The sequence below is a fragment of the Elaeis guineensis genome, chromosome 4 (genome assembly GCF_000442705.2).
Source record: "Elaeis guineensis isolate ETL-2024a chromosome 4, EG11, whole genome shotgun sequence".
Lineage (NCBI taxonomy): Eukaryota > Viridiplantae > Streptophyta > Magnoliopsida > Arecales > Arecaceae > Elaeis > Elaeis guineensis.
The window spans coordinates 79,767,758-79,785,779 of NC_025996.2; positions in this window are offsets into that span (position 1 = coordinate 79,767,758).

Genomic DNA, 18,022 nt, shown 5'->3' on the forward strand with positions numbered 1-18,022 from the left:
GATCGCAGCACTGCCTGAGGTTCTGATGTAGCCACGCAAGTGCCTGGCCTCTACCAATATCCACTTAGGTAGGATCTAGAACATCTTCTCCTCATGATTCTACACTCCAAAAATCAGATCAATATCTGATTTGAAAGTACTTCAGAACTCTTTCTGAAGTTGGAGCAGCAGCCTATCGAAGATGTCTGCAGCCTTCTGTTCCAGGCATCACCACGCCTTGCACCTATGTCAGATGAATGTCCACTTCTTGGATGTGAAGAGGGGAGAAAGGAGAGAAGGGAGGATGTAGAGAAGAGGGGAGGGGGTGGCAGCCAATGGGTTTTTTGCACAAAAAAGTTCTGCCCCGAAACCCTAGGTGCAGCAGGGTTTATATAGACCCTGTATGCTGCGCAGTGCCACATCATTCGACCAATCAAAAAATTCAATAAATTCTGAAAAAATTCTGATTGGTGGAGTGATATCATCTGATATATCAGATAAGAATCCCATGCTCTCTCCTATGTTGGCACCAACAATGGATAGGCTAAATAAGGTGGCGCCAAAGAGTCCAAGTTTATCAGGACTCTTTGGTTCTTATCCATTTGGGGCGCCCACTTAAATCCAATTGGGCTCATGCCATAATTGATTATGGCACCCAATTTGATTAGGTTTAGGCATGTGGACACTCCACAAAAATCCTCCAATAAGTCCTCTTCAGTTTAAGACCCATATGTCAACTTTTGACAGATGTCCTAAAATGAAATTGGCAGGTGCTAGAAATTAGCAGGTGTTGTCTTAAATTCATCTCATGAATTAAGATAAGCCTTTTCTGAGCTGGACAAGCTTCATTTAAACTAAGAGAAATCTTTCAAGGTTCTCTGGATGAGCCAGATCATATTTGGCTCAGTAGAGACAGAAAAGATTACACGAGGAGAAAGTTAGGCTCAATCGAGTGCTAGCACGATTTTCTTGAACCTAATTGGATCTTATCCAAATCAATTGGCTAGCCAATTGATGACATCCAGACCCTAACCTTGTTTGTGTGACCCAGTTAGGTTCAATTCTGTATGGTAATGAGATATGTCGTGATCTCATCATCGACATCATCGAAACTCCTTTCGATGGATCAGAACTCTTCTGATTCAGACAATTAGAATGATCGATCATCAAAATCATTCTAATTGCTCCCAAAATCCATCAGTGACACCTAGCAGTATATGGTGGCAACCCATCAGAACTGAAGATGAACCTCTCGGTGCAGCTACCTGTGTGATTGAGTTCCTCTATCATGAGTCCGACTATTAGGTTAAGGTGAACTCGTCAAACCCAACATCAGTCATATGAATCAATCGATCGATCCGAGTCCGATGTGAAACCCCAATGGAAAACTCTTTTCCATTATTTCACTCTACCATGGCATGGGCTTAAGGACTCGATCTTTCGATCACCATAGGACTACTCCTCTCATCTACCGAGGTTGATAGATCCCATCTTGATGCGATCTGGTTCCTACAATGAATATGCTACAGCCAACATACACCTCAGGTTTGGATGGCTAGGAGATCGAGTTATGGTGTAGTCAAACTATAACACACTCAAGGTGAACGACGATGCACCTCAGGTCAAAGAACTAGACACACAACTGCAGCATCGAGCTAGTCATCGATGAGAAGGTAGATTTCCTTATGACTGCTCGAGGTGGTCACGCTCAGTACTCTCATTCTCAATGAATACCTATACTCTCACTCCGTGTCTCCACACGTAGACTCAAGACTCATCTACCCTAAAGAAGCGATCGTACACCAACCTTCCGGATCGATCACCATCCTCGTGATGATCCTATGGTCAGGAGCAGTTTATGAGTTAGTTATGTAAATTCATGCCTTAAATTTTTAACTCTTGAAAATATGAATTAACATTTCCACTAACTCAAAGGATGTATCACAGACACAATATACACAATGTGATAGAAGAATAACCCTTTTATTCATTTATAGTCAAAATTACAATTTTGCCCTTAGATATGTACATGAATGTGTCAGCCGATCGGCATCCAGGGCACACATCTAACACTTCTTAAGAAGAAGAATCTCATATGAGAAGAAAAGTTTGCAATCAATTCCGATGGATATCCGTAGAGGCCGAACACATGTGTGGCTCAACGTTCTACGAATCCGAGATCATCAATAGCGGTGAATTTCTACCCACGCAAAGGTAATAAAATCTGATCTCATAAATTTTTTTTAAATTTTAGACTGATAATATATGCTTTCCTTGGGCTTGGGTAGGTTTAGATCTGGTATCTAGCATGTGGGTTAAAGGGTTTAACCCATTTTGTTTTTCGCTGCCTATTTTCAAAGTTTTAAAATCTACACATGCTGCCTACCCGATTTTCTAACAGGTATATTGTATATATGGGTAAGTAAATATTTTTACACCCATTCATATTGAACCCCTTCAACATAAAATCCATGTATCTAGATTGGGACAAGCCTGATATCCACTTACATTTATCCCTATAGATGCCAAGTATATTGGATTTTTAACCCAAGTCTTTTTTATGAAAACTTTTGTGATAAGCATGTCATTGATCGAGTACAATATCGGGACTACCTTCTCAATACGCAGTATGTCTTCTACATATATAAGAAGTTAGTGGGACTCCCACTTGTCTTCTTACACACACATGGTTCATTCATATTTTGATAAAGTCAAATATTTTGACTATCTCATCAAAAATAGAAGTACTAACTCCTCAATACTTGCTATAATTCATAAATGGATTTGCCCTTCCACTAGAGATAAACTCCCTAAATGGTGTGTGGCAATGCAAGCCAAAATCCAGATTGATATTTCTGTTAGTAACCTGTTGGGTCATACCCATAGGTGCTTCAACCATAGTTTATACTTGGTTGATGTATAGGGAATTCATTTCAGATGTTATAGTTTCAAGCCATCTGTCAAAGTCTCTACTCATGACTATCTCCGAATAGGTCAAGACAACATCATTCTTAATGATGTATGGTGTATCATCATTCTCAATGACAAAATTCATATTTTGAGTGGTACATTACACTCTCAGATTGACCTTTGGTGAAGAGGTGTGTGTCATGGTTATGCTTCATCAATGAGCACATCTGATCGAAGATCAAATTATGGACACTCCACAGGTTATTATAAGATAGTTCATAAGTTTTGAACTTCTCAAGTTCAATTATCCTCCCACTGTCCGCTTTTTAGAAAAAAAAAATTCAAATGGTGGCATACCTACTGACAAAATACCTTTTGTCCAGTAGGATGGTAGAAATAATATCACATACTACTCTTAGGATAATCTATAAACTTATATAAATCTGATCTAGCATAATACTTATGTACATCAACTCTTTTCACATAAGTTGGACAACCTACCTCTTTCTTTTCTATTCTCATATGGAGTGCTAGTAACAGATTTTGACAGTATCTAATTCAGAACATATGCAGCATTTTCTAGGACATATCCCCAAAAAGAGATTTATGAAGCAAATTAAAGAACACACCATATCTCATATGAAGTGTCCATCTCTGGGTTGAGATATTATTAGCTTTTGAACATCCATATGTACAAGGCCTAATACCTTGCTCACCTTTTTTCATGTTCAGTAAATGAGATCTTGGTCATTTTATCCATGACACAAAATTTACAAGTTCTATATGATTTAAAATTATACAGAACAAAGAACTCTTCTTTATATTACTTGTTTATCTTTGACTCACAAAAATGACTAAGATGACAATGCCAGAGATATGTGACTATCATATATTCTTTTCTTATTCTCATCAACATGAAGAACAATATTATTGAGTGATAAAAACATGAGACCATTATCATAAATCTAAGGCCATAAAATTTATCAAAAAGAGAGCAACCTTTGCTCTTAACATTAATTTAAAAACCATGCTACAATAACAAAGGAATTGAAATAATGTTTCTGATAAATTTAGGCATATAACAACGGTCTATTAGTTTCTAAACCTTACTTGAAGGTTACATAAATAAGTAGGTTCTTATAGCTTTAGCATGAATGGACTATCCATCATTGCCAAAATATATGTAGTCACCTCACTTCAACTTTACAAGTCCAGCAATGCTTTGCATAAATGGAACTTATATAAGATATCACATATCCATAATTCTAAAGCTGAAATACTCAATAATATATTAGTTTGTATCACATACAAACCAATTAGCAAATGCAACATTTTGCATCCTGCTACTACTTCACATTTACAAGATAATTTTTACAATTTATCTCTAATGCTCATCATTGCTATAATGATAATAGATACCCATAGTGAAGACAATCTTCATATTTTTCTCCTAAGAGATACTAAAAAAAGAATCCAGGAGAGTTAGTAGAATCAAATCCTAGATTAACTCACCATCCATGATATTAACTTAATCGCATGATTAAGTTAATCAGGATATATTTGACAGTCATACTATCATTCCCCACCATATCTCATATGTGGCTTTTCCTTCTTTATAGTATCAACTCTGAACAAGTCAGAATCAGGAGAATAGAAGACTATCTCCTATATGAGAATTATTCTCAGGTTCCTCAATCATTTCATGAAATTTGATCAATTTTAAAAATATCAAAAAATATCATGTAGTGATAGTAAAGATGTAGATGAATATATAAGAACATAAAAGGACTACTTATGATGACATGCATAATTTAGATGAGATTTTTATCTAAATGTGTTTCCTACTATTTTAACGAATTTCATAGCCCTCAAGTATGAAAATAAAAAAACATATCATCTAGTTCTTTAGTGGGGTTAAGATCTCAATTCCTCATAAAAAGTCTTGCCGATAGCACAACAAGCTCCTATGAGTGCAAGGATAGGTAACTCTTTACCAATTATATTTCATATAATTTTTAACATAACTTTTGTATCTAAAATACTTATAGCTTTATGGATAGTACAATAAATTATAGTATTTTAGTTAAATCATACCCTTCAATCCTATATGATCATATCTGAATAATACTACCTTTGTGGATAGCACAATAAGGTAGCACTACCAAAATATACCATAAGCATCACTAAGTCAACATCATATCAATTCCTATAGCAAGTCTTGTAGATAGCACAATAAACTTACTATAGTTTTTGACATACTCTATTGACTTAGTATGAGCTAAGTACCATTAACTTCATTATGCATCAAGACAGTATCAAATCAGTCCTCACAGCAAGCCTTGTGGATAGCACAACAAGCCGACTATAGTTCTTGACATAATACAGGCTTAGCATGAAGGAAGGCATGGGTAGTGTTCTTAACACTTCGCTATTATGACTTAATATAATTTAAATGAGAGACTTAGGTCTCATGCACATCCAAAATATATTTATAAAAAATACATCATATATAATTTTAATTCTAACTACCAGCATAAAAGAGTATATATAGGAAAACTAATGGTTATGAACTTTTAAAAAATCATCCGAGCCACAGGATGATTTATGGGTCGAACCCTAGGTGCATTATAGATTGAACCATCTCATGGTTAATCTTAGTGTGCCTATGCTCTACAAATGTCTGGCAGTCCGGTCTTCATCTTTATGAAGACTATCATGAATACTCGATCTTTATCTAAAAATAGAAAGAAATAATTTCATCTATTTTCAAATAAATTTTTTTATAATTTTACATCAATATGTAAAAGTCCCAATCAACAGTTGGAAACATGCAAAAGAAAGATTCAGCTGATTATACAATGCATCAGGGGCACTCAGCCCCTATTGCAACTCTTGCGGATATATTAATATAATCAGCCAATAGAGGAGCATTCACGCATACATCTAGCACATGGATGTACTATAGTCCATAATCACCTAACATGCATTTTATAATAATTATAAAATATGATAATTAACTACTTATGTTATTTAAATTACGATATCATCCATAAACATGTCAATGAAGATGTTTAAATATTTAGGCATAAGGCCCATCTAGGGTTTCTGATTTAGGTTCAACACTTGATCCAATTTTTAATTTTAAGTCAATCATTTGTCATCCTTTTTGAGTTAGATTGATTAATTTTTAGGTTAACCTAAATCAATTAGGTTAGCATAGATTCGATCAATCATGACTCAAATCCTAATCAAATTAGGTAAATGACAATTTGATCGACATAAAATATACATAACTTCTGATCAAATTAGAACTATAAATTTGATTTAATCTATAATTATTAATTTTAATCATATTAGATAATGAATTATAGTTAAACAAATCCATCGACAAAAATCCTAATCCAAGTCTGATGCAACCTTTCCATGATCAAAATTGTTCGGTTCCACACATACCTTAGACAACAACCAAGATGGAAGACCCACAATGGTGAGTGTCCAATAACATAGTGGTCGGCCTTTGGATTTTAGGTAAATGCATCAAATGTAAGAACCCTAAATCTTGGCAATATACAATGTATCATTCCAAGGCTCCACGCATCACATGTACAAGATTTATAATTTCATCAAAAATTAGATCATAGGATCTAACTTAAACTTGTCTCACAAATCTAAAGATGATGGAAACTCATATCCAAGTACGATCATGGATTGATAATATGTTATCATTAACAAAAGATGCATCAAAAATATGAACTAAACATCAATCAGAAAATCTGATTTTGACATAATATGAACTGGATCTAATCCATATCACAATAATAACATGATATTTGATTGAATCAATCAAGAGTGGCTCTGATACTACTATTGGATTTTGGTGATGTAGTGAAATATAAATTTTAAAAATTTTTTATGCATTCAATAATTGAAAATAAGTTTAACAATTAAATTAGACTACCGGAATATAAAAGCCCTAAAAACACCTTAATGATTACAATCAAACAACAAAAGCATGTATAACAATCAAAGATCAGAAGCCATATATATACCAACATGAAGATGATGATCTGGTAATCGTGAGATCTCCATAAAATTTTAAAGTAGAAGTCCTCCAATAGTGATCCACACAGGATTAATCAGGACCCTTTCCAATTCAACGTAGTGCTGCAGCCTTCTTCGTAAGTTCGCTGCCGATCGTTCTTCACAAGAATGGATTGCACCAGTGCTTATATGCCTTCAAGATCTCTACTAGGACCACTCTAAGAATCATTTCTTAAATGATCTCACCACACAAATATCAGATTATATGTTTAACTCATGAACAATCTGATTTTAGCACAAACATCACATGCTTTCCTTTTTCCTTCTCCCTTCCTTTCTATTTTTCTCTCCCTTTTCCTTGTCTTTTTCATTTCAGATTTTTTTCTATCTTTTGTCATATTATCCCATGCCTAAAGCTCTCTCTGGATAGATCCTTATCCCTTATGGGGTGCCCCTTATATAAGGTATGAAGGGCCACCACAAAATTTCAAAGGAACGCCAATTCTTGGCGTCCCTTAATTCTTACATGCTATACATTTATTTTTTGCATGGAAACCAAAGGGGATGGCATGGAATAAGAAGTGGTTTACTAGTAGAAGGACTCCTCCTCTACATAGAAAAATCTGAACACCATCTGATGGCGTGTGGATAAGGGAATGGCGTGAGAAACTAAGAGTCCAAAACAATAAGGACTTCCAAAGTTCAACGCACAAAATGAAAGGGTGTCATATTTATTTTTGGCATGGAGTTCCTTCTCAGAGAAGGACTCTAACCTCTCTTCTATGCCCATATATCCTAAGAGTCATCATATGATGCGTGGATAAAGGAACGCATGAAATCCAAAAGGAATTTAAGAGACTTCGTTAAGAAGGACTCTTCCTTCTTAATGCCAAAAATATGTGATGCCATATTTTCTCTTGGCATGGTGAATGGTGTGGAGGAAGGTGATTTCATATGGAACACTTCCATAAAAATCAGATAAGTCATCTATTAAATTATAGGTTCAAACCCAATCATATTAGGTCAAGGCAACAAGTCAAGGGTTAGCACAAATACCTTTGCACTGAACCCAATTGGAAACTTGGATTAATTCATGTATTAGCAATTTAATTAACCGATTGGATTTATAATAAATCTAAATAAATTAGATCAAGATCAAATTTTTATTATGTGTGACCCATTGGATCCTAAATCTAGCCAGTAGTGGATCCAGACTCTCGACGTAACCCTAATCCGATTAGATTAGGTCAGCTCAAGAGTTCCAATCAACTAGGACTCTTCCTATTTAATTTTTGAATTAAACTCTTTTAATTCTGATGAGTCCACAAGTCAAGATTGATATCTAGCAATGTGTCATAATGATCCGAAAGATTTGAAATTTCATAAAAATATCAAAATTATCCTTCCGTGGTGAGTTACCGTGCAATTCAATCCTTCGATCACATAATATCCCAGACAGGCCATGGGTATGAAATCATGTCAAATCCAAATATTTATTCATATGTATCTCAATCTGATAATGATGACTCAATTAATGAACCAGTAAAAATCTTTTCTACTGTTCATCCCTGCTCTGACCAGAGACTCTCAGAGTCATCATCCTATGAGATCACATAAGATGTTCTCTCCTCCTACAAGGAGTGACCAATTCTTTATTGACTACTCACAACCTTCATGCATACTTCACCATACCCAGAATATTCCACACACATCTCAAAATAGCATGCTAGGAAATAAACCAAAGTAAAGATCTATATATACAAGGTACCATGGTGATCTCAGGTCAAAGGATCACATGCACTACTCCCATTGGAGACCATCTGTCAACATTCTGTAAGGCTCTATCAGATGTTCTTCCTACGGGTCAGTTCAGTAAACTCATTCTCTAATGAGTACCTATATTCTTGTATTAGTGTTACCACACAAGTGATTGTGAGATCAACCACCCTCTCTATTGAGTATACATAGGATGTACCAGTCTTACCGACATCATCGATTTCTGACTCGATAATCTAACGACTGAAAATATTTTAGATTGGAGCTATTAAGATTTTAGGTCTCATTGGCATGATCTCATCATGGCTCTAAAATCATTGCTCAAATCTATGAGATTTATCAAAGTCATAAAAAATGATGCAGCAAATGATAAAACACAATATCTCATGAATAAAATAACAAATGTCATGCACATGAGCAGGAAGAAAATATAAAAAAATTCCTTCGCATCACCCATGCGATTGGCTTGTAGGGCACTATTTTTTCAAGATTAAATTCTATAAATGGCATCTTTACTATCATTGCGAGTAATCTTAGATTCCAACAAGTTGATTGATCCCAATTATATAGACTAGTTGAGGAATTTAAAAATTATACTCACTCAGGAGAATCTCTCCTATATTCTTGATGTCCCTAAACCATAAGAGGTTGGAGATGATGCCACTGAGGAGGAGGAATCCACATACAAGATGTGGAAGAATGACAGTTTAACTATCAAGTGCATCATACTGCCTCTATGAGTAATGAATTGCAGAGGCAGCATGAGAGCATGGATACTCAATCCATACTCCTCAATCTTAAAGAGTTGTATGGAGAATAGAATAGGACTGCTAGATATGAGATATCCAAGCAGTTATTCCATGCTAGAATGACTAAAGGATCATCCGTACAAGATCATATCCTGAAGGTTATTGACTTGATCACCAGATTGGGTCTATTGGGTTTTGTGATGGATGGAAAATTAAGTCAAGATTTGATCCTGCAATCTCTCTCTGAATCATTCACTCAATTTATCGTGAACTATCACATGAACAAACTGAACACCTCCTTGCCTGAGCTGTTGAACATGCTCAAGATAGCTGAGAGCCACATAAAAGAAAAAAAGCTCCACTTCTTCTGTGGATAAAACCTCTAAGAAGAAGTCAGGCTTTAAGGGTTCAAAGAAAGCACTGAACCCTAAGGGTGGCAAGATGAAGAAGAAGGAGAAGAAAGTCTCCGGACAGGGTACCTGCTTTCACTGTGGCAAGACAGGATACTGAAAAAAAATTGCAAGTTATATCTCACAACTATAAAGGCTAGTGCAACTGACGCACCAAAAAGTATGTATGAGATATATACAATTTTTCATTGAGTTCTTCCAATTTAGACTCTTGGGTATTGGAACCATCTACGGTTCTCATATTTGCAAGTCATTATAGAGGCTGCAGAACATTAGAGTGCTAAAGAAGGATGACTTTGAACTCTATGGTGCTGGAAGAGAGTCCATCCAAGCAGAGGCTATAGGGACATACATGTCAAAGTTACCTTCTGGAAAGATCTTAGAGCTAGAAAACTATTATTATATGTCTAAGATTATTAGAAATATTATGTCTGTACCATTGCTATTGCAACGAGATTATGAAATTAATGAAAAGAGTAATAGTTGCTCAATTTTTTTTTCTAATAAAATTCGTTGTCATGGTATTATTAATAATGGTCTTCTGATTTTATCTAATGATAATATTTTTCATATTAATGAAAGCAAAAAGTGAAAGAGAGAAGAGATAAATAATACTTTACTTTGGCATTGTTGATTTGATCATATAGGTGAGACAAGGATTAACAAGTTATACAAAGAAGAGTTCTTTGATCCTTATGATTATGAATCATTAGGAACTTGTGAATCTTATCTTATGAAAAAAATGACTAAGACTCCATTTAGTGAACATGAAGAAAGGATAAGTGAGTTATTAGGACTTGTACATGCTGATGTATGTGGTCCAATGACAACAAAAGTCAGAGGAGGATACTCTTATTTTATAATGTTCACTAATGATTTATCTAGGTTTGGATACGTGTATCTTATGAAACACAAATCTGAAGCCTTTGATAAATTTAAAAAGTATCAAAGTATGGTCGAGAAATAAACTGAAAAAAATATTAAAATCTTTCAATCTGATCGAGGAGGAGAATACTTATCCAATGAGTTTCTAGATCATCTTAAAGAAAATAGAATTCTCTCAGAGTAGACCCCTCCTTATACATCATAATTAAATGCTATAGTAAAAAGGAGGAATCGCACCTTATTAGATATGGTGCAGTCCATGATGTGCCTTACAGACTTGCCTATTTTCTTCTGGAGATATGTCATAGAAACTGCTGTATATATCTTGAATAGAGTACCTTCAAAATCTGTGTCTAGCACTCCATATGAGATATGGAGAAAAAAGAAGCTTAATCTTAAGTATCTTAAGATATGGGGCTATCCAGCTTATGTTAAAAGAAACTTTGGACATAAGGTGAGTACAAGGGCAGATAAATGCTTATTTGTAGGTTATCCTAAATAGAGTATAGGATATCTCTTTTACCATCCTACTGAACAAAAAGTATTTATCAGTAAATATGCTACTTTTATGAAAAAAGAGTTTATCCTAGAAAGAGGTAGTGGAAAGAAAATTAAACTTGGAGAAGTTCAAGACCTACAAATGCAAGCACAAGATGATCCTCAATCAGAAATATCTATTAATGAAGTACAACCACAAAATACAACTCCTCTCCGAAGGTCGGATAGAGTACGGAATGCACCTATAAGGTATGGATTCCCATATCATTGAGAATGATGAACTTTTGACCTATATGGAAGCCATCATGAGTAGGGACTCAGATAAATGACTAGAAGCTATGAAATTTGAAATGGACTCCATGTACTCTAACCAAGTATGAACTTTGGTTGATGCACTGGAGGGTGTGACCCCTATTGGATACAAATAGATCTATAAGAAAAAGATTGGAGCAAATGGCCAAGTTGAAACCTATAAAGCTAGATTGGTGGCTAAAGGTTTCCAACAAAAATATGGTATTGATTATGATGAAACATTTTCACCTGTTATCATGCTCAAATCTATATGGATTATGCTTGTAATAGCAGCATACCATGATTATAAAATGTGGCAAATGGATGTGAAGACCGCCTTCCTTAATGGTTATCTTGAGGAAGAGGTTTACATGTCTCAGGCAAAAGGATTTATCTCAAAAGGGAGAACAAATCAGGTATGCAGGCTTAAAAAATCTATTTATGGATTAAAGCAGACCTCGAGGAGTTGGAACATCTGCTTTGATATTACAGTCAAAGAGTTTGGCTTCATCAAAAATATGGATGAACTTTGTGTATATAAGAAGACTAATGGGAGTGCCATTGTCTTCTTAGTTTTATATATGGATGATATACTTCTCATTGAGAATGATGTTTCAATATTACAATCGGTCAAGATATGACTATCAAGTAAATTTTTCATGAAAGATTTGGACGAAGCATCCTATATACTAGGTATAAAGATCTATAGGGATAGATCTAAGAAGATGTTAAGCTTATCCCAATCTAGGTACATAGATTTAGTACTAAAAAGGTTTAGCATGAATGGGAGTAAAAGAGGTTACTTACCCATGAGTCAAGGCATACATCTCTCTAAAAGGATGTCTCCTAAAACACCAGAAGAGGGAAATAGAATGAGTTCTATTCCCTATGCTTCGACAGTAGGGTCAATTATGTATGCTATGCTATGTATCAGACTTGATATTACCTATGTCTTAGGCATAGTTAGTAGATTTCAAGCTGATCTGGGAGAAGATCATTAGAAAGTAGTAAAAAATATTCTTAAGTACTTGAGAAAGACTAAAGATATTTTTCTGGTATATAAAGGATCTGATCTAAAACTAGAAGGCTATTCTGACTCTAGTTTCGAATCAAACCTTGATGATAACAAGTCCACTTCAAGGTATGTCTTTACTCTAAATGGTGGAGCAATTAGTTAGAAAAGTTCTAAGTAGCAGACTGTAGCTAACTCAACCACTGAGACAGAGTACATAGCTGCAAGTGAAGCCGCCAAGAAAGCTGTCTGGATGAAGAAGTTCATCACTAAATTGGATGTTGTTCCTAATATTCAGAATCCAGTACCATATTACTGTGATAATACTAGAGCAATTGCTCAAGTAAAGAATTGAAGTCTCATCATAAATCCAAGTACATTCTAAGACGCTTCTATCTCGTTCGTGAAATAATCGAAAGACAAGATGTTGTCATTGAATAAGTAGAAATAAAAAACAACATAGCAGACTCATTCATTAAGGCTCTACCACAGCAGCAGTTCGATCGCCACTTCGATTGTATGGGGATAAAATATAAAGGTGATTGACTTTAGTGCAAGTGAGAGATGGAAAGGAATATGCCCTACAAGCTAATCAAAATTTATATTTTGATGGATTTTCCTTGTAATCTTCCAGACTCATGTAATTGATACTTTATAAATAAAAGGTATTTTCATTATATGCTGCATCTTACTTTAGTAATGATTATGATGAACTTCATAAATCAGGATAATAGTTTTAGGATTATGATGAGATCATACCTATGAGACCTAAAATGTTAAAAATCCTAATTTAGAATATTCCTAGTCATAGGAGCATTGAGTAGGAGATCAATATTCCGGATAGACTAGCACTTATTATTATGCTCGATGGAGAGGGTGGCTGATCTCATAAGCTACTTGTGTGAGACACTAATACAAAGAAGTGCGTGCTCATTAAAGAATAAGTTTACTAAATTGATCCAACTTAAGAAACATCTTATGAAATTTACTTACCCATCAAAAGATGTTTTCTTATAGTGGGAGTTGTGTATATAATTCTTTGACTTGAGACTACCATAGAACCTTGTATACATGAATCCATATTTTGGTTCATACTCATTCATGACTTACTCATGTACGGAGTGATCTGGATATAGTGGAATGTGTATAGAGGTTGTGACTAGATCAACATGGAATCGATCACTCCTGATAAGAGGAGATTGCATCTTACTTGCTCTAATCGATTGATGATTCGGAAGCCTTTAATCAAAATAAAATAAAAATTAAAAAAAGTTTTTAATATTTTATTAATTGAATCATCATTAAATATTAAGAGAAATATGAATATGATATTAGATTTGACATCATTCCATATCCAGAGTCATATTCAGGGTGCAGAGAGATCGAAGGATCGAATTGCATGGTAACTTTCCACTGAAGGATATTTTTGATATTTTTATCAAAATTTTATATCTTTCAGATAGATATGATATGTTGCTAGATGTCAATCTTATCTTGTGGGTTTGATCAAATTAAAGAGTTTAATTCGATCGCCAATTAGAAAGAGTTCTAATTGCTGAAATCAGATTAGCTCGCTTGGATCTAGATCAGTTAGATTAAATTCTAATCAAATCAGATTGACTTACACTCAGACCCACTATTAGCTAGATATGGAATCCAATGAGTCACACATAAAAAAAATTGATCAGGGGTCTAATTAGATTAGATCATATTTGCAAAATAGACATGCTAGCACATGTTGTAAATTCTAGCTCCTTGTTTCGAATTAGGTGCGAAATTGATTCTAGATTGGGTTAATTAAATCTAAATTAATTCAAATCAATTTTAGATTTTAGTTAGGTCAGTCTTTGGCTGCATGTACCAGAAATTTGGTGTCATGAAACTTTGTCCCCATGCATCAAGAATTTTTCTTGTATGTGGGATGCAGTCTTTGTGCGCAAAAACAGATTTGGCATCCCATGAGATGGGACACCCCTTCCTCAAGATTATCCAAATGTTCCATGATGAAAAAAAATTATTGGTGATTCTTGACTTAATTTTAAGCACAAAAAAGTCCTTCTATGGCTTAATCACATTCTAGTTTATTCGTGAAAATTGGTTGAAGTTTGAAAACCTGCCTAGTCTATCCGTGTGCCTAACCTAGAGTCCATCTTGTGAAGTCACGCACCATCTTAATCTCAGATTTTTTCTATTCCATCAGCAAGTTAGCACCTTCATTTTGGTCTATTGGATGGCTAAAATCACTGATGGATGGTGGAGAAAAAATATGCCAAGGAAGCTGCATGATGCATCGGAGAATCATCGAGAAAAATTATTCCGAAGAGTCCTTCTACGCGAAGCATCTCTTAGATTTTTTTTTGATGATTGCCATGCTTCAAAACCTTCCAGATGGGCATGAGATTTCATCAGGGGGCATGAGATTTTTTGATGGATGCGAGATGGTGCATGGAGGGGGTGCGAATCAAATCTGAGAGCACCCCATCACTAACTATTTAAAGGGGGTGCATCGGGGATTTGTTTCATTCAGATCTCTTGCTCTTATCGCTTCTTTCTTACATACTCTTCCTATTGTCCAATTAGTCTCTTCTTCTCTTGTTAGGACAAGATCAAAAATAGTAAGGACAAGTTTGATTTTAAGATAAGAGCCTAGGAAGAGAATTAAGGAAGACAAGGAGAGAAGAAAGGTAGGGATAGGAAGGCTAGAAGGAGAGAAAGAAGGTCTTGAGGTCTTGGTGCCCAAAAAAATTTTTAGAGTGAGAATTTTGCTGAAGAAATCATCTTAGAGAGTTGGCATCCGGATCATAGCCTTGTATGGATCACCGTTGGAGGGCGAACACTTGGGCGCCTAATGGAGGTTCTGCCGAAATTTGGATTAAGCATTCCAGGTATTCTTCTATAGCTTGAATGTTATTATTAATATATGTTATATGATTGTTAATCATCAAGAAGGTGCTGGTTTAAGAGTTTAATATTTAAAATTTTATAATTAAAATTTTTGAAATCCATTATGCTTCCGCTGTGCATGCCCACCCTGAAATCCTACACTATGCATGAGAAACAGAGGAAGTGAACTTACTCTTTGGGCATGAGGTCTAGGGTGGGTTCTAGGGTTTCAGCTCTAGATTTTTATGTGAGAAGAAATACAAGAGTATCTTGTTCCAATCTCCCATACCACCACCTCCTCATGTAGCTCCATCTTCTGATCCAGAAGAGTCCAGATGATCCAAAAGAAGGAGCTTAAATCAGCCATCTAGAGCCTTCGATGTGAGCTAGCACTCCCAGAAAGGATGATCCGATCAGAACTTCGAGTGGATGATCTGTAGAGGCCGGATGAGAGTGTGGCTACTCAACATCAAAGAGAATATCATACCACACCTATCAGTAGTAGTGATCATCAACCCATGCAAAGGTAATTAGTTCTGAACTCATTCGATTAGATCTAACAATTAGATCTGATCTAAGGCATCGATATGATCGATGTAGTTTTTCTTTATATCAGATTTTTGTATGCAAATTTTATGTCATAGATTCTTAAAAGATAGTATAGATATAATCTAAAGCATGTGTAGGAGATTAAAATGTTTAATCTACTGTCTTTCACTATGAAAAAATTAAAAAAAAAATGCATGCTTTGATCTGTCAGTTTTTCTTCATGGACGGCTATGAGGATCTATTCAATTCGATTACTATACTATTCAGATTCTAGATTAATTATTTAGATCTAATATAAATAATTAAAATTAGATTAAAATTAAATTATATGCAAAATATTCATGTCAAAAGCAATCTGGTTCTGATACCACTTGATGAAAAATCGATAATTCAAAGCATGCATTTTTAAAATTTTGCACAGCGAAAGATAGTAGATTAAATATTTTAATCTTCTACACATATTTTAAATCAAATCTAAACTATCTTTTAAGAATCTATGTCATAAAATTTGCATACAAAAATCTGATATAAAGAAAAAATAGCATCGATCACATTGATGCCCTAGATCAGATCTAACTGTTAGATCTAATCGAATGAGTTCAGAACTCATTATCTTTGCATGGGTCGATGATCTCCACTACTGATAGGTATGGTACAAGATTATTTCTGATGTCAAGTAGCTGCACAACTTGTCCGACCTCTACAGTTCATCCACTCGAAGTCCTGATCAGATCATCCTTTCCGAAAGTGCTAGCTCGCATCGAAGGCTCTAGAAGGTTGATTTAAGCTCCTTCTTTTGGATCACCTAGATTTTTCTAGATCAAAAGATAGAGCTACATGAGAAGGTAGTGGTGTGGGAGATTGGAGCAAGATCCTCTTTGTTGGGTATAAAATACCCACAGCCGAAGTTCTCAGCAGGATTAACTCCGAGAGGACTCCGCCCGAACTCCTACGGGAGCCGGGCTCCGCCCACAACTTCAACCGCAAGGAGGACTCCGCCCGGACTCCTACGGGAGCCGGGCTCCATCGCCAGCTTCAACTGCCGGTAAGCTCCGTCCGGACTCCTACGGGAGCCGGACTTCGCACCTGACTTCAATTGCAGGGGACTCCGCCCGGACTCCTACGGGAGCCGGGCTCGGCCCACAACTTCAACCGCCAGGAGGACTCCGCCCGGACTCCTACGAGAGCCGGGCTCCGTCGCCAGCTTCAACTGTCGGTAAGCTCCATCCGGACTCCTACGGGAGCCGGACTTCGCACCTGACTTCAATTGCATGGGACTCCACCCGGACTCCTACGGGAGCCGGGCTCTGCCCACGACTTCAACTCCGAGAGGACTCCGCCCGGACTCCTACGGGAGCCGGGCTCCACCCACAACTTCAACCGCAAGGAGGACTCCGCCCGGACTCCTACGGGAGTCGGCTCCATCGCCAGCTTCAACTGCCGGTAAGCTCCGTCCGGACTCCTACGGGAGCCGGACTTCGCACCTGACTTCAATTGCAGGGGACTCCGCCCGGACTCCTACGGGAGCCGGGCTCCACCCACAACTTCAACTGCAAGGAGGACTCCGCCCGGACTCCTACGGGAGCCGGGCTCCATCGCCAGCTTCAACTGTCGGTAAGCTCCGTCCGGACTCCTACGGGAGCCAGACTTCGCACCTGACTTCAATTGCAGGGGACTCCACCCGGACTCCTACGGGAGCCAGGCTCCGCCCACGACTTCAACTCCGGGAGGACTCCGCCCGGACTCCTACGGGAGCCGGGCTCCGTCGCCAGCTTCAACTGTCGGTAAGCTCCGTCCGGACTCCTACGGGAGACGGACTTCGTACCTGACTTCAATTGCAGGGGACTCTGCCCGGACTCCTATAGGAGCTGGGCTCCGCCCACGACTTCAACACCGAGAGGACTCCGCCCGGACTCCTACGGGAGCCGGGCTCCGCCCACAACTTCAACCGCAAGGAGGACTCTGCCCGGACTCCTACGGGAGCCGGGCTCCGTCGCCAGCTTCAACTACCGGTAAGCTCCGTCCGGACTCCTACGGGA